Raw genomic sequence first — 27,820 nt, 5'->3', positions numbered from 1 at the left:
CACACTCTAGCACCTTAAAACAAAACTCAGTGATCCTGAGTGACAATGAGAGAACTTCAGCCACTTTATTAATAGCAGTCTGGGACAATGTCAATCATCTATCTTTTGGGAAACACAATGTTCTTATCTGTAAAACAAGGATACTCATATACAGGCTCTGCTCTGGCCACCAGAATTGTTACGATAATCAGCCACCTATGAAGACCTCATAAGTGTATAACATTTGTTGTTGCTATTTTCTTGCTATTAACAAAATTTAAATGCTGTCAAGATTATATAAGCCTTGAAAGAGATCATGCTTGATGAATTAGTCTAAAGTAATGAGTTTATTTTTTAAGAAAATTTAGAAAGCATTCATTGCAGAAAGAAAAATAAGCATCTTCCAAATCTTTTCCCAAAGCTTATCTCATCTGTTACTATGTTTTTTTTAATGAAAATCGTCACAGCTCATCTATTTTTGTTGGCTCTACTTTAGAAATATGCATCAAAAAATACGTTGACTAACCATTGTCTGGTTTATATCCGGAGGTCATTTAATTATTTAATGTACAAAAACTGATTTGAACAAGGATTTTTTTGTGTCAGTATTCCACATGGTTTATAATATATAATATTGATTTTTATATAGAAAACAGAACATGTAAATTATTACCTGTCTTGTCATTTCTATACAATCTATTAACTTCATTTAGTGCTGGGTGTGCTGAAATAAGGCATATTACAAAATAAGAGAAATAATTATTTTAAGTTTTAAGATGCATCACTGAACAGGAAAAGTGCTACTCAGCACTCAGTTCACTTCTCAAGTAATTTGTCTTTCCTTGTGGCTCCAGAGAATTTGAAAGGACCACTTCTCTAAAAGAAATTCCAACCTGTAACCAATAGGCTATTATTTTCTGAGATTCAAAATATGTCTTTTTTTACACTTTGTGGTTGCAAACTTTCTCAGTTCCTAAATTACTAATTGTCACTTTGGAAGCCTCATATTGGCTATCCTTTCCCTTTGCCATGTGTAACAGCCCAAGTAGAATTAATGGGCAAATTAATTCTTAGGGATGGATCACTAATATGATTATGTCTCTCTCAAAATTCAAATATCAATATGTAACTATATAAAACTTAATATGAGAGAACAGTGATTAAAGTGGTGCTTTATTTATGACAGAAAATGAAAGGTGTCTGTCGGGCTGCATGACACATGTGTGCACCACCATGCCATGACACAGCAAGGTCTTTTTCCTGTTTTTAATTGGAAAGAAACTTGAATGCAAAAAGGGGTAAAACTAAAGACGAATGAACACACATGTTGACCATACATGCTAACCTTTAGCAACTCTTCTTTATAAAAGTAAGTGCTTTGCGAGATGCAGCCTCACCTTTTGGTGACAATTCATTGAGAAGTAAAGATACTTGGCCGGCACTGGGCCATCCAAGACGTGCTGAGAGCCCAGAGCAGCTCAGCTTTAGAATTTCAGAACTTCCCAAGTAGTATATTTCCCAAGAGTTCAGTGTTGTTTCAATAATACAAGAGAATTTTTGTTCTTAAAAGCTTAGTGTCAATTTTATTTTTTTGAAGAGTGCTTAATAAAGACAATAATTAGGTGATATTTGACTTCAAGATGTACTTATCTTGAGCCTAGTAATATTTAAGTATAGATTAATCTTTTACTTATTCATCAGTACTTACTGCTTACCTCCTCTGTGTCAGGAACTGTGCTGTGTGTGCCAGATGTATAGTGGTGAACCAGACCGCTGTGGTCCATCTCCTCAAGGAACTTACCCTGTGATAGAGAATTCAATCAGCTAAGTAGGCATTGTAGTAAGATCTGCCATGACAAAGCCATAACATTATAGCTGTAGAACAGGGAAGGTGGGTTGCTAATAAAAACATAATGAGCTATTATGCAGACTGCATAATTAATGTTAAAGTAGATGCCCTTGAAAAAGATCATTTTAAACTGAGACCTGCAAATGAATGGGGAGAGAGACAGAGGCGAGAGTTGGACACCCAGAACAAACTAGGACAAAGCTGAAATTCAGCAAGACAGACATCACACTAGTGACAGTGGTGCCACAGAGGTGGGGAAGGACAGGCCAGAGAGGCAATAAAGGGGCACATTGTGAATCCACTTAGAAGCCAGTGATTTTCTCAGAGCGTCCCCTGCAAGGACACTCTGAGGGACACGAGCCACCCTTTGTCTCTGCTTCTTTCTGCTAGTGGCCTTTTTTTCTTTCTCCCAGCATCCTATCTTCTTTTGCACCTCAAATATATGATAAAATACACCTGGCAACACCTTGTGAATTTACACATGAAAGATTTAATCATTAGAGAAAGGTATTGACTTCCATGTTAGTTCCAATATCCCAGGAAAGGGCTGGACTTGGTCAGATAACCATACCTGGCTCTTGAATGAGGCCAGAGGGCATGCACAGCTCCTCCAAGTTATGCAGAGAAGTGAGTTCACAAAAATATGTGGGGACATTTCCCCAGAATAGGAAAAGCCGCAGGTCTTCACTTCACTATTGTAATGATTGAAAAGTTATGTATGTGGAGTCAGAGCGCATCTCAAAATGCAGTGGCCACTCAGAAAATAACTGTTACGTAACTGATTTGTTTTAGTTGCTTGATATCAACAAAGATGTTGACGTTTTTACAAGGACCCCTTGTTTTGTCTTACCAACAGCCGTACACACTTTCCTGGGGAGTATGTCTGCACAGTTGATTTTCAGAGGATTGGTTCTGTGAAATCGACCAAAGTCTGGCCAATAAGTCCCATGCCTGGAACTTTTCTAACCGGGACAGAAAAAGCAGGTCGGGAGTAGCTCCACTTTAGCGAGATCACGGGAGCTGCTGCAGCCTTATTTCCAATGGAGATAAAGGCAAACTGTAGCTGGGAAGACAAGTGAAGAAAGAGAACTCCACCAGAGTTGTCTGGAGCGAGAGTCCGGACCGTGGTCTGTTCCTGAAATCCAGCTGCCTCTCAGTCCTTGGAGCCCATGAGTGTTTTTTCACTAGCTTAGGTTGAATTCTGGTTCAATTACTTGGGTTCAAATTCATCATGGCTAATACTCATTCTCTATCTAAAATACTTTATTACACTTTTATCTATACAAATTGCCCAACCTGTAAGAAAAAACTCTTATGCATCATCATAGCAAAGAATTATTGGTGCACATTTTAAAGCCAGTAAAGTAACTATAGATAGAACCTTAAACAATAGCAGAATTTTACACACAATTGTTAATTTTCTAGATGTTGGATTTTTTCATCTGTATAAGTCATCTTTCTTATGTGTTATGTTTGCAATCCATGGAGGATTTTATACCTGGAAAGATTTCCTCTGGTGGCCTGTAAAGGAGGGGAATAAAGAGAGAGGGGGAGTCATATTCCTTTCATATCTGAATTACCAGAGGTCACCTTGAAGCACAGCCCTCCTGTGGAGCAGTTATGGGAAGCTGGCTGCTCCTTTCTCCCATTTTCCAAGGGTACCCTGAAGACACACAAAACGGGGAGGTGGGGGTGTCTATAACCCAGATCTTTATCTAAGAACAGGTTATATGACTCAAGCACAGAAAATGGGAAGTGGGTGGAAAAAGCACGTCTCCTCCTGTAGCTCAAGGTGAAGAAAAATGAAAGAAGTACAATATTTAAGAAAGATGTGAAGGTCCTATTACAGCAAGAAAAATAATTGGAGACAATCAGACAAGTACCCAGTTTGCGCATCTTTGTGTGACTGTGCTGTGTGGCTGGCGAAGCAGACTGAGCCCAGGTAGTTCTCAATCTTGAGTTGGTTACAGCCTAAAACTGGGCTTCAGAACAAGACACAAGATTACGGAAGCAACACCACAGGGAATTGTTATTCCTAACAAGTTCTGAAATTCTTTTAACTTCAGGTGCCGTTTTGAAAAAGGAATTCAGAGTTTTGTTTATTGGAGGATATTTTGTTGCTGTTCTGTAATTGCTACAATATTAAACTATTATTAGGAAATATTTTTTACAGTGTTAGAGATCTGCCATTTTCATAGAGGAAAATGCTTCTGGTAAGAAAACATATGCTCAGACTGTTACAGCCTACTGTTCATCGTGAAAACTAGACCTGCATCAGGTTCATGGGTATGAACATAATGAGAAGAGATCTGGGTTCTAATCCCGACTTCCATTAACTACCTGACAGGTAGTTTGGGGAGTGACTCTAATCTGCCTATACTCAGATCTTCACTTTTAAATGGTTGAGGCATTTAAAAATATAATATTCAAAAAATAATAATAATGTTTAGGTGTTCATTTAATTCTCATTAAATATAGCGATTTTCATCATTATACTGTTAATAAAAGTCTGTCTTTGGTACAAGAGGTTATGGAAGTGAAAAAAATCTAGAAATTCTATCATAGGTCTGGCAACATCACTGCTAATATTTATGAGTTAACAGGAATAATGGCTCATCGTAAGAACATGTTGCTCTATCTTGACATGACACATGTCCTTCACGTGAAACATGGACTGTGCTGAAAACAGCTGTGTCACGTGTGGTCCGTGCGTCTGTGGATGGGGAGTGATTGAAGCCATGATTGAAAACAGTGGGTTTCCAGGTGGTGCAATGTGTGTTCATTTTCATAAAGAATTTTTTCAAATTTCTATAGTAAACACATTATCCTTAGGATAAGAAAAAAGTACATTTAAAAAAACTTATAGCTCAGTTAAAATTAGCCAAATATTTGAATTCACTAATGTTCGTCCCTCACCCGTAAGACAGCAACTGCCCTTGGCCGACCAAGTCCCCAGCTGACTGTTCTCCTGTGGACTCCATCGCTTCTGCTCCCTCCCTTCTTCTTCCATTGTGCTGCTTACATGTGAAAGCCAGTGGCACTTGTAGCTCTAATTATTTAAATTAGCATTGTATGAAAACTAATGAGGTAATTATGAAAATAAAAAGTGGTTCTCTTTGAATAAAGGAATGATTAAAATGCTATGAAATTGGATGGCAGGAAGGCAGCTGTGAAATATGATGATAAAAACCTAAAATGCTTATGCTTTTAGATTGCTTTACAATGATAAGTACTTTTTCTTCTTTAATGAACTCAAACTGGAAATGTAAATGATGTGGGGTTTATGCAAGAAAAAGGTGAGGACCTTCCATCAGAAGACATCTTCTGTAAATAAGCAATACATTTATATGTTTTATATTAAATTAAAGTATTTAAGGTGTGTATTAATCACTGTTTAATAAATCTTAACATCCATTGCTTTTCAGTTGCATCACCTACTATAAGTTTTTCTTGAGTTAGATAAGAAAATTCCTATTACCACTATTTAGATTCCAGTATGGTAAATAATCACCCTGTGGCTCGCTCCCTTCCTCGTACACTTATGTGCATACTATCTACCTTACCCTTGAACCTCAAGCCCTTTATTGTTTTCAAATCCTTTAATTATCAACAAAGAATAGGTACACCCTGAACTATAACAACCCTAAAAAAAAAGCCTAAACATAATTATGTTGAAGGACCCACTAACAATTTGCTTGTAATCCTGAATAGCATTCCAATTACTACAATTTTTAAGGGAATTCATTTATTGGCCAAATCACTTCATTCACCCAACTTTGTTGTGTCCTGCAGAGCAAAGGATTATATTACTATACTTTATAGTTTTGAATGTTTAAAACAGCATTTTATCTTGATCAAATTAGATAAAGTGTTACTATTCTCCAGAATGGTTTGTGTGTGTGTGTGGGGGGGGGAACACAGACATATAATTATTTTACAGGCTTATTATCTCAACAAACATTTCCTATTTATTATGTACAAGACAGCAGTGTGCTGTATGTACATGAACGAAGTGGGAGAGAGGTCTCCTATAAGGAAGCTTCATACACTTGTCCTCACTTTAGGGGGAGGTGTTTTTGGGGGATGATTTTAAACAAGAAGTATGAAATAGACTATGTAAAATGTGAAGGGAAGTCCAATAGTATAGGTAAAAAATTCTCTGATGAAAGCTCTTTGCCTGAAACATATGAAGGCAAATGCATTAAAACTAAAACAGAGGGCCAGAAAAATAAGGCAATAAAAATAACAGGGGGAGCCCTCAGGATTTAGAGTAAAGGTTATTGCTGTTTTAATCTGTATTTAATATGCTAAAAATTCTTCACAGTTTTCTCCTAAAACCTGTGCACTGAAACCATGCCTGACATATTGTCTCACTGTGTGTTTTCAGCAATGCATGGTTGCTAATGACGGCATTGGATTGTGAGCCTTCCCCGCAGGAGAGCGACAGCCTCCCGGTGGGGAATTTTCTGCAGCAGCAGAGCTGCCACAGCTGATCTGTCAGGCTGAGTCGGACAGGCTTTCTGCTCCCTAAGGACAGCAAGAAAACAAATAAAAATCAAACAAAATGCAAACATTTTTAGCAAAGATATTTGGCAAATTAGTAAGTGCCCTGAAGAATCAAAAGCAAGGACAGAAGAAACAAACAGCACTTTGATTTCCATATTTCAAACACACATTAGAACATCTTTTATGTCTTCTGATATTTAATTGCATGAATATGTGGGCTTGAAACATGGCCAACATTATCACGTGCTTTCACACACTGCTCGTAGTCAGGTTTCACTCTCTCTACAAATGTTTACCAAGCTCCTACTACTCCAAGGCACAGTGCTGGGCACTCGAGGTTGTAGTGGTGAGCACAGCTGACAAGGACTCTCCTTCCCCGAGCCCAGTTTATTGGGTGGGACTGGGGAGGCAGACATAGTAATTAACTGCTCATGCAAGCAGATATGAAATTGCAGTGGATACAAATTTGATGGTGAGCTACGTGATTCTTAGACTCGATGGCTGGAGTATTTTATTTCATCCAGAAGGTCAAACACGACTTCTATAAGAAGGTCAGAAGGATTCTCAGAAGTTAATTACTCAACAAAGGAGGGAAAGATGCTGCAGGCTGAGGAAACATCCACCTTCTATGGCGTGCATGGTGCAGAAGAGGGTAAGATCGGGTGAGACTGACAGGAAGTCACAGGCTGAAGCAGAGTGTCAGGTGCTGTGGGTCTGGAAGAGAGATGAGGGAGCAGGAAGGAGCCCGCAGGCAGGGTGAATGGTTTTGCCTCTGTCTTGAGAGACATATAAGGTCAATGGCATATTTCAGGGTGTGTGTGTGTTTCTGCGTGTGTGTATGTGTTCGTGCATGGTGTGTGTCTGCTGGTGGTAAGGGGGACATCTACTTGAGTGGCATGGCATCACTCAGTTTACTTTCATACTCTACACTTAACCACTTCTTAATTTTCCCAGCAGACAACTGTCCTTGTTAACAGTTTCTCCATATGGTAAGAGTAAGTGGAGCTGAATATAAAATAGTTTATAACTACTTTGTAGGTGACAGTACCCTTATCTCTTGCTGCTTCTAGGATTTTCTCCTTCATTTTCATCTTGGCTAATATAATGATGATGTGCCTTGGTGTGTTCCTTCTTGGGTCCAACTTCTTTGGGACTCTCTGAGCTTCCTAGATTTCCTGGCAGTCTATTTCCTTTGCCAGAATGGGGAAATTCTCTTTTATTATTTGTTCAAATAACGTTTCCACTATCCAGCAAAGTTTTCATTTAGAATGGAAGGACAGATAAAGTGCTTCTCAGATAAGACCAAATTCAAGAAGTTCATCATCACCAAGCCCTTATTATATGAAATGTCAAAGGGACTTACCTAAAAGAAAGAAGATAAAAAAGATGAACAGTGAAAGGACAGCAAACTCACAGCTATCAACAACCACATCTAAAACAGAAGCAAATGAAGAGGACAGCTAGATCAGGAGTGAACCATAGAAATGAAGATCACGTGGAGGGTTAGCAACAGGGGAGTGGGAGAAGGAGAAGGGGGGAAAAGGTACAGAAAATAAGTAGCATAGACAGTAGATAGAAAATAGATAGGGGGGAGGATAAGAATAGTATGGGAAATATAGAATCTAAAGAACTTGAGACACGTGTTCATGAACTAAAGGGGGGAATGGTGGGGGAGGGGTGTGCAAAGTGGAGGGGAATGGGGGGAATAGAACAAATGTAATGGCATAATCAATAAAAAAATTTAAAAATTTAAAAAAATAAAATAAACTGTAGAAATAGTGACAAAGAGTTCTGTATCTTACAAAAAATAAAATAGTTTATAACTAGATCGTGGAAAGCACAAATAGGGCATCATTTATGAAGAAAATACTAAACCTGTATACATAAACACAGCCACAAGTTTTGCATGTTTTTATTTGTAACCGAATGGCTTTTTTAAATGTATGGTATGTATTCCAAAATACAGGGTGTGGCAAAAGTAGATTTACAGTTGCGCATGTGGAAAACAATACAATAAATAATAATGCAAGGATAAACTGTTTTGCGTACTTAAAGTGTCCACCTGCTCTTGCCGACCCCTGTAGTATAATTGTTACAGAATAGATGGGGGATGGGCTGAACGGTATAAAAGACCCCCCTTTTTCTTCCCGGGGGGTTCCTCCCCCAAACTGGGTTTGCTTTGCCCTCTGCCAGAGAAAAGACGTCTCTCAGTGCCAGCGATTGGCGAAAAGGAAAGCAATTATTATTTATTTAAAAGTTATACAGACTAAAGTTCTTTAGAATACCCACAAATGCACACAGTCCTTCCTTCTCCATCTTCCCAGTCTGGGTACTGTATCTTAGGGAAAAAGGTAGAAGCCTGTGACTCAGGCTCCCGGCACCAACCACGAGGCAAAAAGCGAGCACTTCCAAAGGCGCGTGGTCCCCAAAAGACGCCTGATGCCTGCCGCACCTGGGTTTAAATCCCAGGGCCATGCTTCCTCTGCAGCCCCATTTCTGGCTCCTCCCACAACTGGCCACAGCTGCCAGCCTTCCGGCAGGCGTGGCCCTGTGGTAGCCAATCATCTTCAGGCTCTTCTGGACCCCATTACAAATCTCTATTGGGGGCCCCTTTCTTGGCTGCACCCTGTCACATAATCTGCTCTTAACATGAAAAGAATCAAGAGGAAGCTTGTTCTGACAATCCAATTAAATATTCGAATAATCACCTTTAAGCATATACACTGCTTTTCCTGAGCAAAACATTAAAGAAAATGTTATATACTGACCAGTATTAGTTACATTCAAAGGTGACCAATGTTTGTATTTTAGAGGACTTAAGATACAGTAAATGTACAAGAGGTTGGGAATATAAAAGATCTGAACATACTCTAAGCATACTACACTGAATGACAACATACAAATTGACACATTCTAATAATAGTAATAACGTGGTGTCCTGGGTGACTTCAGGATGAAAGAGAACCCGGCTCACAGAATATTCTTTCAAATCAATTTAGCAACATAGTGCTATACCTATAGAATAATGGACAATATTACAGATGTTGCAGCATTCCAGTTTTAATTGGTTTAGGGCCTGCAGTGTGTCCTGCACTCGGAACATTTCCACATGGAATCTTTGTGAGCCGCCTGTTTGCAGGAGGGGTCCTCACAGGGCTTGGATCCCAGGCCTGCCGAAGCCTGAGCCTGGGTACAGAGCCTCACTTCATCCCATCTCCGCATAAACACTCGGGAAGGTGCTAATTCTGTTTTGCAGTAGTTATTTGCACCTAGTGAGGGGGCAGGCATGTAGCCAGTCTCTGGAACAGCCCACCTGAAACCAATAGTAGGCTATTAAAAAAGCAAAATGAAACAAACAAACAAACAAAAACCCTTCGAAAATGACAGAGGGAAACTTCTCCCATCTGGCCGAACCCTCGCCGTTCAGACGGTATCGTGTGAAGCTGCATCATCCCGCTGGAAGGCTGGGGGCACCCGAGAAGCGCTACCTGTCTCTGAACCCTGTCTCTGTTTGCCCTGTGTTAAACCCCGCTTCGCAGAACTGTCCTCGTTTCTCCCGCCCCTGTAAAGTCTCTGACCATCAGCCACTGAAGCCTTACACCTTTCTGTCGATCACATTGCCGTCCAGTTGTGGCGATGTGGAAATTACGACACCCACTTTATAAATGAAGACACCGAGGCTCTGAGCACTACAGCGATCGTCCAGAGGGACAGGCAAGAGTGTTGGGGTCCCGAGCAACGCAGCTGAGCCCTTTCTGGTGGTCTTCGTCGGAGAAGAGCAGGGGGACTGACAGGGGAGAGCGTTGCAATGTAAACATTAGGAAGAGAGAAGGAAATCGGTTCCGTAAATGTTAACTGTGATAGATGGCACACCACGCAGAGATGCGTGTCTTTCCAGCTCTAGGTATAGACATAGACACATATATAAAATATACTCATATGCTTTCATTTTTTCCTGATCCATGTCGTACGTGTGAATAATTTTAACTTTCCAAATGACTTTTCCATCGCTGTGCCCCCTCCTGCACACCGACAGCTCTCCAGCCCGGCACCGAGTGGGAAGGAAGCGTGCGCCGTGGGAGCTGATCAGCGGGGGGCCCGAGGGCCAGGGGTCCTCACTCGCTGGCTTTTTCCTCGAGGACCCGCATTGCCTTCCTAGCTGAAGATTTCAACGGAAAAACAGCTAGGTGTCAATTTGCCAAGAAAATGACATTTGGGTTGTTCCATTTTTCTTAGCTTTCTTGAAAGTATGCATGTGGCCCTGCACTATTTTCTGAATGTGAGAAACTATTGAAATATGACAACCTATGTTTGCAGATGCTTTTTGTTTATGAGAAAAAAGTTAATGTGAACTATTTAATTCATCCTATCACAATTCAGTATCACCCTGAAATTGTGGTTTTTATTTTCAGCCCTTTACTGACCCTTTAAAAATGTCCTTTGACTTGCTAAAAATAAGAACATAGTGCTTCTACTTTGGGCATTAATGACAGTGCCTGAGATGATAAAATGAGTACCTCAAAGCCTCTATAATGTATAAAACATAAAACTAACTCAGAAGAACAGGATTAAAGCAAATAGTTTTACTAAAAATAGGCCTAGATGTTATAGATGGAGTTATTCTGTAGATACTGGATCCTAAGTATACAACCCTCTCCCTCCTTGTTAAGTAAAAGAAGTAAATGTTTCCATGTTATTGATAATACATCGAGTAAAGAAATGAGGTTCATGACAATTACATTACAAATTAAAGCAGAACAAAAAGAATACAGGAAGATTCTAACTGCTTAGTTTCCAAAATAGATTCACTCCTCAAACCATTCCTTAAAGAGCCTACTGGCAGTTCAGAGCTTCAACTCTCCGAAGATCACAACCTTTTATTTTGCATTTCTGAACTCTTAAAAGGTATGTTGAGGAAGGAATCCATAATCCAAAGTCAAAATCTACTTTATTTTCAGAGTTGTGGCATCCTCGCCGTTCTAGAACCTTTCCCCCCCCCCCCCCGGGGGTAAAGGTGCCCCAAGCCACCAGCAGCCCTGAATTACGCAGAAGAACCCGTCAGAAAGCACTCACCTGGCTAGTCTAGGTCGACTCCAGCACACTCGAGCTGTGGGCTGGGAGTGCTTATGGATGAGCTAACTGGAAGAAAACCCCCGCCCCTATTTGTTTAGTTCTGAGTGGACACTGTAACTTGAGTATTCCTCTGAAATTACTTGGAATCTCTGAAAACCTCAATACGGTTGTGAAAGGTCCTGTGTTAAGCTTCATTACGTGTCTCATGGTCTCCAAATAACAGCATTGCCATGATGCTGCTTGAGTATGTGAACATGTGTGTGGGGCATTTCTCCTGACTGGGTTGGCTTCTCGTGCCTGGTTTTTTCCTGGAGGGTTAGGTCAGAGTCCTGTGGGGAAGGCTGGGGTGGGTTCATTAACTGCAGCCAATCTGTTTAACTTGATCTTGTGAAGTTTGCACTTTAACCTGGTTGGATCTTTTCTATATTGACAGTCCTTGATTCGGAAACCCAAGTTTCATGTATAAATGAATTTATAATTAAAACATCAACTATAGATTGCATGTAAAACAAAATGTATAATTTGTGCATTGGCTACAGGTTTTCTTCAGAAAAACAGCAATTATTTCATATAAGGCTTTCAAATTAATAGAAATCTGTTCAGTTGTGATTTATGTGCACTTCCAATTTGAGATTGTTACAGAGGAAAGTGTAGCAGTTAATCAGCATGCAAATTACATGTTTATGTATGAGTTAAAATGAATTTTGACAGAGGTATAGATGCCGAATATTAAAATTTAAAGCATTAACTTGTAATGAAAATAATTCAAACCGTGGAACTATCTGCCTTACCTGTAGATATATTGAAGGTCAAGAGAGTTTTAATTAACACTTGACAGGTAGTTTTTCATTTGTTGATAACAAGTTATATAAAATATAAATACTCAAAATGCTGGAAGTAAGGAAACACTCATACTGAATACCTCGCCTGCCATCTTCATGACCACACATTGAAATAAAATCCATTCCAATGAATAGAAATTTTAGACATATCCTCAGAATAAAGTGGGTATATTTAAGTGACCATTCTGAGGTAAAATTCTTTTATTTTCTGTTCATAAATATTTGAAGATGCACCACTGTCTCGGAATCTCAATCGCGAAAGGGGCTATGAAAAAGTATGAGATTAAAAGATAGGCACAGAGTAGTTAAAGTAATTTTCAGTAATGTCACTCATCTGTGCTTTCTTTAATTCTCACCACTCATTTGGAGGATCCTCAAGGTAGTGTGATTTAGCACTTAGAGTTCCATCAGTGTTAACTACTGTTCGTACCAGGCAGCATGCTAATTGCATTAAGTTCCTTATTCTCTTTAAACTGTGGGCATATGAGAAAATTTAAGCAAACCAAGGCCACAGGAATGAGATAATTTGTCTAGCTCACACTGCTGGGAAGTAACGGAGCTTGTTTTCTACCAGGCTGTGGTCCCAGACTCTGTGCAGTTAACCACCACGCTGTACGTTTCGGACTAAATAATCAACTAAAAACAATGCTTTCTCCCACAATTCTTTGTTATTTCCTGTTGGTGTGGAATTAAACTTGGAGTTAAAAGATGCAGGATTAGCAACTACAATGCCAAGAATCACTTCAAGAAGGAGAAAGGCTAGCTCTCGGTGTGAAAGAAACAGAAAGTTAAAAGAGTAACAATTTACAAAGATGATGAGTGCATTTGGTCATGATCTGGGCCAAGGCTGACAAACGGGGCTTCAGTAAGACAGCAAGGTACAAAGCAGAGGATGACAAATGTGCAATGTATATTAAAGAAATTTAGGCATAAAGTGGACATGAAAAATGAACCACTAATTAAAAGCACTGATATAAAGAAGGAAGAAAAAAAGAAGGCAGGATAAAAAGAAACTAAAATGTACTTAGTATCTCCCATGGAACAGACATTCTTTTTTTTATGTCTTACTCCACTTAGTTTTCAATTACCTGCCCCAAAAACAAATATCTTAGAATACATATTTCTTATTGTTATAGATGAAGGTACTTAAACAACATTTTAGAGAACACTCGGCTGATAGAATTTAAAGAATCAAGATTTGAACTCATACCCGTTGATTCCAAATGGCACCATATGTTTAAGAACAAAGAGGGAGGAAGTTAATAGGAAGAGATATTTTAGATGATTTTGAATGGACATAATTTGGTTGGTAAATTGGAAATTTTCTGCATAATGCTTCTAATTGTAACAACTATAAATATTTATAGAAATAAATTTTTTAATTTCTAAAATTTTCTATTTTTTGGTATTCTTTTTAAGAAAATATCTGTACTTTTCTTGTAGATTGAAATGTGTTTTTATAAGCTGACAATGACCCTTTTTGCTTCGGTTTACTCCACCTTTAAAGGAAGCTCTGTACTTGGAAGTGGGGTCCATCATACATTGGTATAGATCTGTCTTGGAATATTTTTGGTGCAGAACAAGAGGAAAGGGACACATTCAGACTGTACGTGTACTTGACCAGCTAAGAGATCCAACAGACTGGAGGAAGTAAAGAGGTGCATACCATTTGTCTGAGAATATTATTTCCTTTGTTTTTATTGACAACTGGACACTATTTGTGTGCGCATGATAAACCAGGACGTGTTAAATCTAGAGGATGTATTATACGCACTGTGGCTTTAACGCCAGAGCAGGTCCCTGGGCACCCCAGATGGGGAGCAACAAGGGTTTCCCTGAGAGCTTCTCCACTGATTCCAGGCGCTGTGCTAGGAGGTGGCAGCCTAGACATGTCCTTCATTATTTTTCTACTGGATCTACATGGATTAGAAATCTCTCAGCTTCTGAAGAGTTGCTATCATGTTCCCTGTTTTCCTGCCCTGGAAAAGGGTTTTTTTGTTTCCTTTCTTTCTTTTTAATAACCATTGGTTATTTGAAGGGGTATCTGTAAAGAGGGAGTTACACACGTGGTAAAATTACCATTTTAAACCTAAGTCCCTTTTGAAGAGACCCTCTTCATGTATTTTTAACGAAATTTAAATCTTTCAAAATGAAGAAATGTTTGTGAGAAATTGTCCAAGTGATTTTTTGGCATATTTTCAAGCCTAGAGTATATCTGAAAATGTTTTTAAGTGCATCAAGCTAGTGCAAGTATCATATTGTAAATGTTCTATTTGCCTTTAAATAAATGGATCTATTGTGTCTGTCTGCCTTGTAATCATGGGTCACAATTTGCTTAAAGTGCTATGGGGCCTGCCCATGTAAGGATCTAAACACAGGAAGCCTCACTACCTGTTTGCAGGCTATGGAAGAACAGGAAACTATTTTTCCTTTAGATATTTATTACATGTCCTACAAAAATTCTAAGCAATACTACGGAGAAAATTCCTTTGGCTGTCCGAGGGAAGGTTGCTGTTCCTCCTCCACCCGTTTGGTTACATGCCACTAAGAAACGCTGACGCGCCTTGTGGACGGAGGACCAGGGCTGCTAATCACGTGTTTCGGACACAGGTCTAAGCATCCTCACAGCTAATCCGAGAGCCACGCACACTTATCCAAGAGCCACGCACTTCCTTCCGTTTCTCAGGACTTCCCTCTCATCTCTTTCCATTTTAAATTTTCTGTTCCTTATCTCTGTAAATATCCAGGATCTCTGGTATTTTCTGCAGGCAGTCTCTCAGTCTCCAAGCACCTTTTTCTGTTATTTCCTCCTAGTTTATATTATCTGACATTTATCCTTTTGTTTCCTTTCTGCTCGTGGAATTACCTGCCACTTTTATCTGCTATTCGTATGGTCCGCGTGCCCACCTCCTGCCGTCTAACCTCAACCCCTCACTTCCTCTTCTTTTCCCCACAAAGGTGAGTTTGTGCTGTCACTTGACCCCCCAAGATAAGTTTAATTTTCACTCCAGTGTCCTTTGCTTTCATCATTCTTTTCTCTTTCCAATAAATAAAAATAATAGAAAATAAATTCATGGACAGGATTCAATTTTTTCATTGTTTTCATGTTATATTTTGCACATTTTTGATTTTTAATGAAAGCCTATTTTAGTTAACCACATAGAGAGAAGCAAATTTTTATCCATTATAATATAATCACAAATTGCCTTAGCTCTTTATCATCAGCCCACACTCATCCCACTCTATTCCTAGTGACTTAAGTGGTCTTGGCAACACTCTCTGCTCCCATTTCCCCCCAAACTGTTATCAGCCGCTCTAAGGAAGTCCTGGTGTCTTTTCTCTTTCATAAATTGACTTCTTGCTTCACAGGGAACTCAAAGTCTTTTAAGTTAGATGCCCTGAATGGTGCTTCTGCTGAAACAAGAAAAATATTAGCTATAACATTTAAAAAAATCTTTTTCAATGCCTACCTGCCCTAGCACAAATTTGAGAAACAGAGTCCAAATCTGATGCGAGTCGGGAACACTGGGATGTAAATGACACAATTAGCTTTGGTAGCAGTGGTTTCAGCTGCGGACCAGACTGGGTAGGAGGAGGTCGGGGATAAAGCCCAAAGCCTGAATCCAGCTTGGTCCGCAGCATACCAAACCTTCAGAGTAAAGGTTAATGAGAAAGAAATTCTCCCTTTAGAAAAGGATAGCAAAGAAACTTGTCTTTCTAGAACTTGATGCCTCCCCTGAGGATTTATAGCCATTAACAAGCTTTCAACTGAGTCTCTAGTCCAAACTATCATCACTTGTTCTGTGAAGAATATTTAAGTGGAAATTTTAATTCAAGTAGTCTTAGCTTTATTTTTTTTTAAAATAGAACTTTAAGAAATTGAAAAAATACACATTAAAGAAATCCAATGAAAGAATTACACAGCAGATTTGCACAGCAGAAGAGAGAATGATAAAATCCGTAGGGTAAAACAATAGTCCGGCAAGTGAAAGCAAGATTAAAAAGAGTGAAAGGACTAGGCAGCTGTTGAAACTCCAGGAAGAAATGCCTGAGATATTTAAAGAGATGAAGGCTAAAGATTTTCCAGAACTATTAAAGGACATCAATATTTAGATTCAGGAAACTCAATGAATCCCAATAAGAAAATGCAAAATTCCCACCTTAAAACATTGCAATATGAGGAGGGATGGCCTCCTGAAACAAAATTGTCTTCTGCAGGGCAAGCCCCTTGTAGCACAGACTTCCCCTGTGAGGTAAATGTTCCAGGAACCCACCTGTATGAGTGTACCAGCTGGCATTGTGGTGAGAGACTGCATTCAGCTTCAATGAATTGTTTTTGGAGACTCAACACTTTTGCCCATTTCATGATGGCTGATTTATGAGTGCACCTGCCCACGCTGTGCTGAGTATTCAGCAATTTTTTACCAGAAATGGCATGACCCCCATCCCCCACCCTCCTATTCACCCAATCTTACCCTGTGCTGTTTTGTTTGATTGTTTGTTTGCTCAGATGAAAAAAGTCCTCATAGGTAAACATCTGACTTGGAAGAGCTGACACAAAAAATGGCAGGATCACTAAAAGGCATCAAAATCAACAAATTCAAAAACCGTTTTGTAGCTCAGTGGATTGACTGTGGGCCTGCAAGCCAAAGGGTCACTGGTTTGATTCCCAGTCAGGGCACATGCCTGGGCTTTGAGCAAGGTCCCCAGTGGGGAGTGCACCAGAAGCAACCACACATTGATGTTTCTCTCCCTCTCTTTCTCCTTTCCTTCCCCTCTCTCTAAAAATAAATAAAAATCTTTAAAAAAAACTGTTTTGAGGAATGGAAAAATATCTTGATAGGTGTATTGCATCAAATGGAGAGTACTTTGAAGGGAACTGAAGTTTAAACATGTAAGAATGAATACACAGTTTTTTATAAATAAATTTCTTTTGGGTGGCGAGTCCCCTTCTGTAAATTGCAGAGATCTTGAAAGACAAAAAAGAGGCAATAAGCCCCAGTTTTTTCCTCAGTGGTCTGGCAGTCTGTAGACATGCGAAAGACCTAGCCTCTGCATTCACTGCATTTACTTTTGAAATGAGAGGCCCTTGTGATCATTGTTTCCATAAGCACAATTTGCACCCCATTCTACTTTCATTTCTCCCATGGCCCTGTTAACAGAAAGATTGACTCGTGCAGATTTATGATTTCATTCTGACTCCAGTAAGTCCTGGGAAGCCAGATTCTGAAGCACGGAGTCTCTAAAACAGGGTAGTGACTGAACATTTCTTGTCTTCCTGCTGCTCTTTGTGATTCTCTAACTTCTCATGTTTTTCATCTTCATGCTGTTCTATGTCCATCATAGACCTCTGACGACATCTGTGTGTTTAGCAGCACATGATCCACTTTGTTTCTCTTCTGCACTCAAAGGATCATCATTTCTATGGGCCAAAATCAGGACACAACAACTCTATAGGAGAACGACCATAACATCTCTACACACACAGACACACATGTTCGTGCATGTTTCCAAGGAGCTGTAAATGCTAACTTAGGGAAAACTACTGGAGTAGGATCCAGGAAAACTGGGAGAAGACAGGGAAGTACCTAGAAAGTGAGAGCAACTCTGCACTCATCAGCTTCTACCTGGGAAACTAGGCAAGCTAGAGAAGAACATCACTGCAGGAAATTTTTCTCTGCCTGTTCTGCATGCTGCAGACAGGGTCCCTTGCTGTGATGTCATTGGGCTACACTAACCTCTACTCCTCCTCCTCCTGTCGTCTACTTACTTCCTGGTAACTCGTCCTCATTTACTGAAGCCTTTAGTGTCTGACTTGTGGTTTTCATCTCCACCTCAATTTCCATTTCGAAATTCAATAGATGTGAAAATCCTATCCCCTGCCACCTTGGCTTTCTGTCTTCAGTGACCTTCACCTTCAGTCAGCTTCAGTCATGTACCCCCAAGGCCCCATCCTGGGCTTTATCATCACGTCAGTTCTCCACCACTAAAATCTGAACCTGAAAGTCCCACTCTGTGCACGAATCCCTTCTCTTTCAGGTCTTCTACTCAGTTTCTTCCATCAGACTCTGTTTTACATCATAGTGCTCAGTTCTCTCGAAAGCATGTCTGCAAACAACTTTTGATGTTCACATTCTTTATAACTTAGTAGATTTCCATGATTCCTCTCTTATACTGCAAATCCTGCAATCCCACTACTTAAATATTTCAGGAATCTGTACTCCTGTATCCTATTGTGATATTGTGATTTATAATTATGAATACATATTTGGTGTTTATCAGTTTCTGGCACAAAGCTCCTAAATGCCTTGGAACTTCCTAAGTGAGAGAGCAGACAGATGTATGTTTTGCTATGTTGATGAGGTGGTGTTTAAACCTCACCTAAGGATGGGGGCTGTTGCCTGTGTGATTAGAGAGTTGGAACTTTCAGACCCACATCCTGACCTTCTGAGAGGGGAGAGAGGCTGGAGATCAAGTTCAGTTACCAATGACCAATGACTTAATCAAGAATGTAATGAAGCCTCCGTACAAACCCAAATGGACAGGGTTCAGAGAGCTTCCAGGCTGATGAACATCTGGAGACCGGGGAGACTGGGGCCCTGGAGAGGCAATGGACACCCCACACAATTTCCACAAACCTTGTCCGATTCATCTCTTCCACCTGGATGTTCCTAAGTTATTTATCCTCTTATAATAAGCCTGCAATTTAGTAAGTAAATTGTCTCTCTGTATTCTTTGAGTCCCTCTAGCAAATTAATCAAATCCAAAAAGAAGGTCATTGAAACCTCAAGTTTATAGCCTGTCTTTCAGAAGCATGAGTGACAACTGGGCTTTCAACTGGCCTCTGAAGTGGGGTGAAGGAGGAAAGGCACAACAGGTTTGTAGGACTGAACTCTTAACCTGTGCAATCTAGTGCTATCCCTGGGTAGGTGGTGTCAGATTGAGTTGAATTGTAGGACACCCAGCTGGTGTCCTAAGACTTGCTTGTTGGTGTGGGGAAACCACAACCCCACATTGGAATTGGTACTATAACCTATTTACTACTGTAAGGACCCTAGTTTAAGTCGCCATTATCTCTCACATAGATTACTTACTGATATCCACCCTGGCCTTCCCGACTCTGGTCCTGAACTTACCCTCTAGCTCATTCTCTACACTGCAAGCCAGAGTGATCTTTCCATAGTACAAATCTGACCATGCCATTTGCCCCTTTAAAACACTGTTACGGCTTCTAGTTGCTTCTGGAATAAACTACAATTTCCATGATGCAGCACCTACTTTCTTTACAAGTTTTCCACCTCCCTGATTAACCTACTTGCTCTAATGAACTCTATTTTCAGGTGGACTGAGTTATTTTCAGTTTCTGAATTGGTCATGCCTTATCACATTTATAAGCTGTTGCATGTGTTCATTCCTCTTTCTGGAATATTCTGCTGTACTCTATTCTCTTACTCCATCACTCCTCTAATCCTAATCATTCTTTCAATCTCACCTTAGAGATCACAAATCCCAGGCAGCTTTCCGTGACCTCTCTGAGTTATGAACCCTCTCCTACGTGCTCCACTACCCTGCCTTGGCATTTAACACAGTGTCTCATAAGTGTCTAATTGTGGGCATCGCTCATTAGATGGAGAGATGTATGGGTAAGGATTGTACATCCATAGTCTAGCCCAGTCCAAACCACATTTGCTACTCAATAAATATTGAGTGAAAGGAAAAAATCACAGAGCACAGGGTTCAAACTGGAGAAATTAAATTATGTACACATGACCCTAAATCAGGATGTTAAATAAGAAAGTAGAGGATCTCCATGAGATGATACGCCCGGAAATGTGGAGTCTTAGCTGCTATCCTGAAAGGCTACTGAAAATAAAACAGTATTATTATTATTTCCAAAACGATTATAAAATTTGTCTTTTTAATAATACATTAAATAAGCATTTTCATTTCATGAACTTTACACTTAAAAAAATCCACTTTGAGATTTGCACATGCAATCTTCACACTCATGCACTATACATTATTTTCCTGATTCCAAATCAGCTTATTTTCTGAAGAATTTCCCTCTTTGCCTCAGCCTGATGGAAAGTGACATGTAGGGACACACAAAACTGGTGTCCACCGACTGTCTCATGACTTGCCTTGTGATGTGCCGCCAGTCCCACTGGAATCTAGCATTTCTGACAGATTCTCCATCTTCCACACGGCCTTGGCTTCACATAAAGACAGTATGTGCCACAGACTTGTCTCCTGGAAACCTTACTGCCAAATTTGCTCAGGCTACACGTGTGTGAGTTGACAGAGAACAGGGATATTCTCCTGCATGTCTCCTGATCCTATAAAAATGAAAGTGTCAGATAATAATTCTCTCTCCATCAAATGCCTGTAAGAGGAAGACAAATGGAAGTAAGATAAAAGTTAGCAAGAAGGTTTTAAGAATAAAAGAGAAAATAGCAAGCTGTTAAAACTCTCCAAGCCTTTCATAATTGCTGTCATTTTGATAACATCATTCTTGCAGACCATTAGGCCATATCCTGCTCCCTCCAGCTGACAAGTGTGAGAAGTTCCTGCTGCTCTTACAGCTGAGTGGTGTGTCTGTGGAAAGGAGAGAATAGCCTGTTAGAGGCTTTATACTCTCACAACCACATGGAAGGTGGTACATCTGTCTACACTGATAGTTTCACACAGAGATGGGCATTGCAAAGCATACATTTTTGAATCCCATTTCCAAAATTCTTTGTGTTTATGCTTTTCTTATGTTTTATGAAAATAATAGTTTACACACAATGAAATGTAGAGACCTCATTCCCTCTTTTGAGTTTGTTATCTATTAGCATTCTATATGAAATCTTTTTTTACTTTTATCTACAACTCTGTTCATTGTTTAAGTAATTCATATATAATTACCACATACATCTTCAAGTTATTATAGTCTAGAGTTAATATTTTTCCTCTTGACCCAGAGTTCTAGAGCCTAACAACAGCATAATCTTATCTACGCTCATTTTTTGTGCTATCGTTGACACATATTTCAAATCCACGTATATTATAAACCCAACAATATAACCTTATAATATTGATATTAAAAGGCAGTAGTCCTTTAAATAAGAAAGGATATTCCTTTATATGTATCCAAATGTTTATCTTTCCTTCAGTTCTTCAATTCTTCCTGAAGAGTTTCCCAATCATTTTTCTTCAACTTAAGGAAAATTCTTTAGCATTCCTTTAGTGCAAGTCTGCTGGTGGCAAACAATGAAGTTTTTCTTTATTTGAAATGTCTTTGTTTTGCTTTTACTTTTTAGAGATTTTTTTCTGGAGATAGGATGCTGATAGTTTACTTTCAGCACCTTAAAGATTTTGTTCCATTGTCTTCTGGACCCCATGACTTTGGTAAAAAGTCAATCATACTTGAATCATTGTTTCCCTGTATACAATAATATTCTACCCTATATGGGCACACTTTTGGCTGCATTTAAGATTTTCTGATTAGTTTTGGTTACCAGCAGTCTGATTGTGATGTAAATACTCTTGCGGTGTTCTCTGTATTTATCCTTCTGGGGGTTCTCTAAGGTTTTTCAACCTGAAGTTCATGTTATTTACCAAATATGAGGAATTTCAGACAAATCTGAGAAATTCTTATCCACCACAGGTGGGTGAGGGGCTAGCCCGTTCTGCATTTGCACCCCTCCTACCAGTCTGGATGGGTGTGGTTTCTTTCATTCCATGGTTGTCAGACTTCCATTCAGCTCAATTCCTGATGGTTCTGAGTGATGGTTGTTCTGTATTTTTGTTGTAATTTTGATCAGATCATTTCTATTGCTCTTTCTTTGATTTTAACCATTTCTTCTACCATCTCCAATCTACTATTAAGCTCATCATGTGGCATGTTTTTTTCAGATATTTTAATTTTCAGCTCTACACTTTGCATTATGATTTGTTTTATACTTTGCATTTCTCTGCTGAAATTCTCTACCTGTTCACTGAGTATGCACAATCTTTTTATTCAGCCCTTGAACATACTGATGAAAGTGGTTTTAAAGATGGATTCTGATAATTTCAGCATCTTATCCATCTCTGGGTCTGTCGGTTGTTTCTATTGCCCGCTTTCTTCTGCTCTTGATCCAGCATCATAGTTTTATTTTGCATATTTAGTGATGTCATATTCTAGGCATTAGGGATGATATATGGAAGATATGCACGATTCTACATTGTTCTCTGAGTACTACTGATTTTTAAAAAAATTCCTAGCATGCAGCTACATTATTGGCTGCTCGTCTCGAACTTGGGAAGGCTTGCTTTTACATATCGTTAACCTGGCCCAGTTTGGGGTTGTTCTTACCTCAACGCAAATCCCATTGGGCGAATCCTGTGATGCAGTGTGAGTCCTGAAAGCACTGCGTTCCAATGGAAAACCGAAGGCATTTGTCAACCCTGCTCACTTCCCGTGACTCACACTGCAAATGTTTGCTTCCCTGTAGTGGCAGCAGCTAAAATCTTTATAGAGCCTTTTAAACTTTGAAGCTATTGATTTTCACTGAACTCCTTGGATCCTCTCTTACACTCTAATGGTCACCCAGATTTGAGCCAAGTTTGTATTTATACTGTGGTGCCATCTCCTCTGTGACCCCTCACCGGGAGGAAATTCTTAGCCACTTGGCAGCCCCAAATTCTGTCTCTTAAGAACCCAAACCAAAAACCACTACAGCTTTCTGCCTGAGTTCTCGCTGCCCTGTACTCTGCAAAGCAGGGTGGAAAAGGATGACAAATGCGGTTCCTTTATGTCAAGGGACAAATCCCATGTCTGGTCGTTCTCTAGTGAGTTCACTATTTTTGTTTAAGATTTTATAATTTGCAACTATGTGAGGCGATGGATAGTCACTAAACTTACTATGGTAATCATTTTACAATATATACATATATCAAATCATGTTTTACACCTTAAGTTTAAACAATATATATTTCAATTACAGCTTAAAAACTGGGGGGAAAGGCTTTTATAATTGTTACCTACGGTGGGTGGGAAGGAGCCTTTGCATAAATACAAGTTACCTCACCATGATCAGAACCACAACACTTGTCTGGTCATTCCACTGGTTATTTTTAAAATAAACATCCTTTTTCATTAATTACACAAATAGTTTTTTGTCGAATACATCATAAGTGCTGGTCACTCTCCCTGACTTTGACAATACCATAGTGGACAAAACAGATACATTCCCTGTTTTCAGAGAGTGGAAGTTCTAGTGAAATAGGAAAACAGAACAATGTATATGGAAAGTAGTGTCATGTAGTAGTAATTTCTATGAAAAGATTAAAACAAATAAGGGGTAGATCTGTTTCTCTTCTCCCTTCATAAGTTTAAGAGAATTGCTGAAAACATAAATTATCAAAATCTTTACAATAAAATTAAAAACACCGGTAATAAGAAAATCCTGGGCAATTTTTTAAATCAATATATTACAAGCTATTGTGTAATCTAGTCTTATAATATAACCTACAAACATTCTAGGAATGTTTATATTATAAAAAGTACAAAATGAAGCAAGCTACTCATCTGAAATATTGTAAAGTCAATCATAAAATGACCTACTTCCTCACAATTTCATTTACAAGGAGACAATATGAAGATCTCCACTTGAACCCATCCCTTAATTATCCAATTCACCACAGCACTCACTCCCCATGTCACCGTTGGCTTGCGTGTATCCATGTTTGCCCTCACTCCATCACCCTGGCACCTCAGGCCTCCGAGTCCCCTGCCCAGGGTTAACCCTCTGAACATTCCTCTCTGCCTTCCGTGTCCACAGTGCTCTCCCTCACAGCTCCACTCAGTTAAACAAGTATGAAACGAGCAACCAGCATGCGTGTGCACTGTGATAATAGCCAGGGATTAAGGCATGGGAGGGAACCATCATGTAGGCTCCACACTTCAAAGAATCTAGTGGGAGATACAGAATCATTACAAGTCACCCTAGGTCAGTGTACTAAGTTGCATGATCAAAATGTTATGGGAGATAGAGCTACTTAGTCTGCCTTTATGAAAATCTGGTTATAGAAATGACAGAAAGTAGTTGACATTTGAAATAGTTCTTGAAAAGTGAGTGATCATTTGCCAAATGTGACTGAAGTGGACGTGACAGGCAGAGGGCACAGCTTGCTCATAGGCTAGGTTGGTGTGACAGTTTAGCATGCTGCATTTGGATGAAGTGCGAGTTCTAGTGCAAAGCAGGGTAAATGTGAGCTGGCAAAAGTGGCCGGCAAAGATGCAGAAAATAGTTGTGACCAGGTTATAAAGTCTCTTGTTATGTCATTTTGCACAGGATAGAGGTAGCAATCTAATAAGCAGGAAAAGTTATAATTCCACTCATGTCTTACACCAAAATAAATTCTAGGTAGATGAAAGATTTAAAAAGAAAGAATGAGATTCTAAAAGCATTTTAATAAAATTATGGGAGAAGCATGGCCTAAGAAAATTTTAAAAAATGATATAATAATAACTAGAAAGTACAAAAGAGATGAATAAATTTAACTTATAATAACCAAGTTATTTTTCATGACAGAATAAATTAAACCTAAGCAAAGTAAAAATGACAAATGACAAATAGAAATATCTTGATAAAAAGAAATGGGCAGTAAGTCAAGCACAAGTAAAAATGAGTTTAATTCATGAAGATTATAAGTCCATGAGATTTTATATGACTGAGAGCATTTGAATTCTAGTATTGCCACGACTAGCTATGCAAAGTTACTTCATGTTTCTGTGCTTTGTTTTCTTCATTTGACAAATTTATTGCAGTCACACAGGGACCTATCTTCCCTGTAGGATAGTTTATCTGCAGTAAAATGTTACTTTCTTCAGGGCTATCATGTGGATTAAATATTTGTCACAGTGCTTGGAGCATCATGAGTACTCAATTAATGGCAAATAAATGAAAGGTTTAAAATTATATGTTGATTAGGAATGGATGCACTTGCAGATAGCAGAAATCAAAAATAGAAGTGTAAGCAAACAGGGGTTCATTTTTTCATAAAGAAGAATAAGCCCAGAGGTGGGAAATTAGTCCAACTTTCAGGGACTCAGGCTCTTTTTAACACGTTGCTCCATGGCTGGCCCTGTGTGGTTTCTGTCCTCATTACCTTATGACTGAAAAGGATGCTGTATCTCTGGGGAGAGCACCTGCATTCCATGCAGGACAAAGGATAAAGAAATAAAGAGCATAAAGGTTACAATGGGATGCCAGCTCACTCTCTTTTTAACAGGAAAGCATCCTCTCGGACAACAAACTTCTACTCCTAAAAATGTGTTCTATAGTTATCACTAGCTGAAATGCTGCTAGAGAAAAGGGGCTAATGAATAGGCTTTGGGTTAATCAACTGAGAGTGTTAACCATAAACAGTAACAATGAAAAGAACATCCAGACACTTGGAGTGGTTTTAACCTTTCCACTCTTAATGAAACTCTTCATTGCTTTCTCTCCACCCCTCATTTAAAAATAATTTTTATTTTTCAATTATACTTAACATACATTATATTATTTTCAGGTGTACACCCCAGTGAATTGATATTATATAACTTACTAAGTGATCATCACAGAATATTATTGACTATATTCCCTATGCTGTACTTGACACCCCCATGACTATTCAGTAACAAACAATTTGTACTTCTTAACCCTTCCAACTTTTTCGCTTCTGCTCTCAACCCCCCTTCCATCTGGCATCCATCAAAATGTTCTGTCTATGAGTCTGTTTCTGTTCTGCTTGTTCATTTATTTTGTTTGTTAGATTCAATTGTTGACAGATACATATTTATGCCATTTTATTATTCACATTTTGTATCTTTTTCTTCTTCTTCTTAAAGAAACCCATTTAACGTTTCATATAATACTGGCTTTGGGTGATGAACTGCTTTCGCTTTCTTTTGTCTGGGAAGCTCTCTATCTGTCCTTTGATTCTAAATGATAGCTTTGCTGGGTAATTATCTTGGTTGTAGTTCCTTGCTTTTCATGACTCTGAATATTTCTTGACAATCCCTTCTGGCCTGCAAAGTTCCTGTTGAAAAATCAGCTGACAGTCTTCTGGGATCTCTTTTGTAAGTAACTAACTGCTTTATTCTTGCTGATTTTAAAATTCTCTCTTTGTCTTTAACCTTTTGCATTTTAATTATGATGTGTCTTTAACCTTTTGCATTTTTAATTATGATGTGTCATATGATTTATGATGTGTGGGCCTCTTTGGGTTCATCTTGTCTGTGACTGTGTGCTTCCTGGTCTTGTGCATTTACTTCACTAGGTTGGGGAAGTTTTCTGTCACTTTTTTCAAATAGGTTTTCAATTTCTTGCTTTCTCACTTTTCCTTCTGGCACCACCATGATGCAAATGTTGGTATGCTTGAAATCATCTCATAAGCTCCTTACACTATCATCATTTTTTTATTCTTTTGTCTCTTTGCTTTTGTGATTAGGTGTTTTTTGTTTCCTTATAGTCCAAATTGCTGATTTGATTCTTGGCTTCTTCTACTGTGCTGTTGATTTCCTGTAAATTATTCTTCATTTCAGTTAGTGCACCCTTCATTAGCCTTGTCCTTTTTTATGCTGTTGAGGTTCTCACTAAGTTTATTGAGAATCCTTATAGCCATTTTTTAATTCTACTTTTAGTAGATCGTCTCCATTTTGTTTAGTTGTTTTTCTGCAGTTTTGTTCTGTTCTTTCATTTGTGATATGTTTCTTTGTTTCCTCATTTTGGCAGCCTCTCTGTGTTTGTTTCTATTTTTTGGTAGAGCTGCTGCATCTTTCAGGCTTGGTAGTGGCCTAATGTACTAGATGTTCTGTAGGTACCCATGGCACAGCCTCCCCAATCACCCAAGCTGGGTACTCAGGTTGTAGCTCCCATGTAAGCTGTGTACACCCCCCTACTGTAGTTGAGATTTATTTGGTGATAGCATGTCAATGAGAGGGATTTACTCCCCATGCTAATTAACTCTAAGCACTGGCTGTGATCACTGACCACTGTTCTCCAACCACCACAGATGATCAGCTGTGTAGGAGTCCACCCCACAGAGCAGGATTTCCTTCAGCAGAGCTCTGGTGCCTAATGAGCCCGCTCTTTGAGTGTGTATCTTGTGGAGGTGGTTGGGTGGTGGTGCTTTGATGTGGTATGAAGCTGTCCACTGGGTGCACTGGCTCTGGGGCCTCCTGGGAGGTGCAGGCCAAGGTCAGCTGCTGCCTGCATTCTGCCTGGGGCTACCCAGCATGAACTACAAAATGATCTGCCAATGGCTACTTCTCATACTGGTGCCTAGGCGAGGCAAAGCTATAAACTGTGGTTGGCTGCTGCTAGTGCCAGACCTGGGCCACTTATCGAGAGTTATGGGACACACCGAGGCCAGATGTTGCTTGTTTCAGAGAATTTAGGAATATCTGAAGCACGAGCCAAGACAGGCCTTCTGTATGAAAAAGCCACTAGAAAGAGCTTGAGTGGGCCTGCAAGCTGGGAGAGACGGGGTCTCAGGGAATCATCTGGGTGGGGCAAAGAGTGTGAGCCAGGTTAATGGAGTCTCAGATATGGTGCCT

The 27,820-nt window shown here is 39.4% G+C and overlaps 1 protein-coding gene across 1 annotated transcript in view; it reads right to left on the bottom strand.

Moving 5' to 3' along the window:
* Window positions 1–20,380: 20,380 nt before the first annotated feature.
* The window catches only part of POT1 (protection of telomeres 1), a 107,956-nt gene continuing 100,516 nt past the window's right edge, over window positions 20,381–27,820 (bottom strand). The window contains exon 22 of the transcript XR_008390067.1: window positions 20,381–20,585. The gene's annotated coding sequence lies outside the window, so the exon portion shown is untranslated. The remainder of the gene's footprint in view (window positions 20,586–27,820) is intronic.

This window comes from Artibeus jamaicensis, unplaced genomic scaffold (assembly GCF_021234435.1).
Source record: "Artibeus jamaicensis isolate MK-2021 breed Jamaican fruit bat unplaced genomic scaffold, CSHL_Jam_final scaffold_3307, whole genome shotgun sequence".
NCBI lineage: Eukaryota > Metazoa > Chordata > Mammalia > Chiroptera > Phyllostomidae > Artibeus > Artibeus jamaicensis.
Note: the sequence above shows the minus strand (reverse complement) of the source record. Positions and strands in the feature narration are given on the sequence as shown.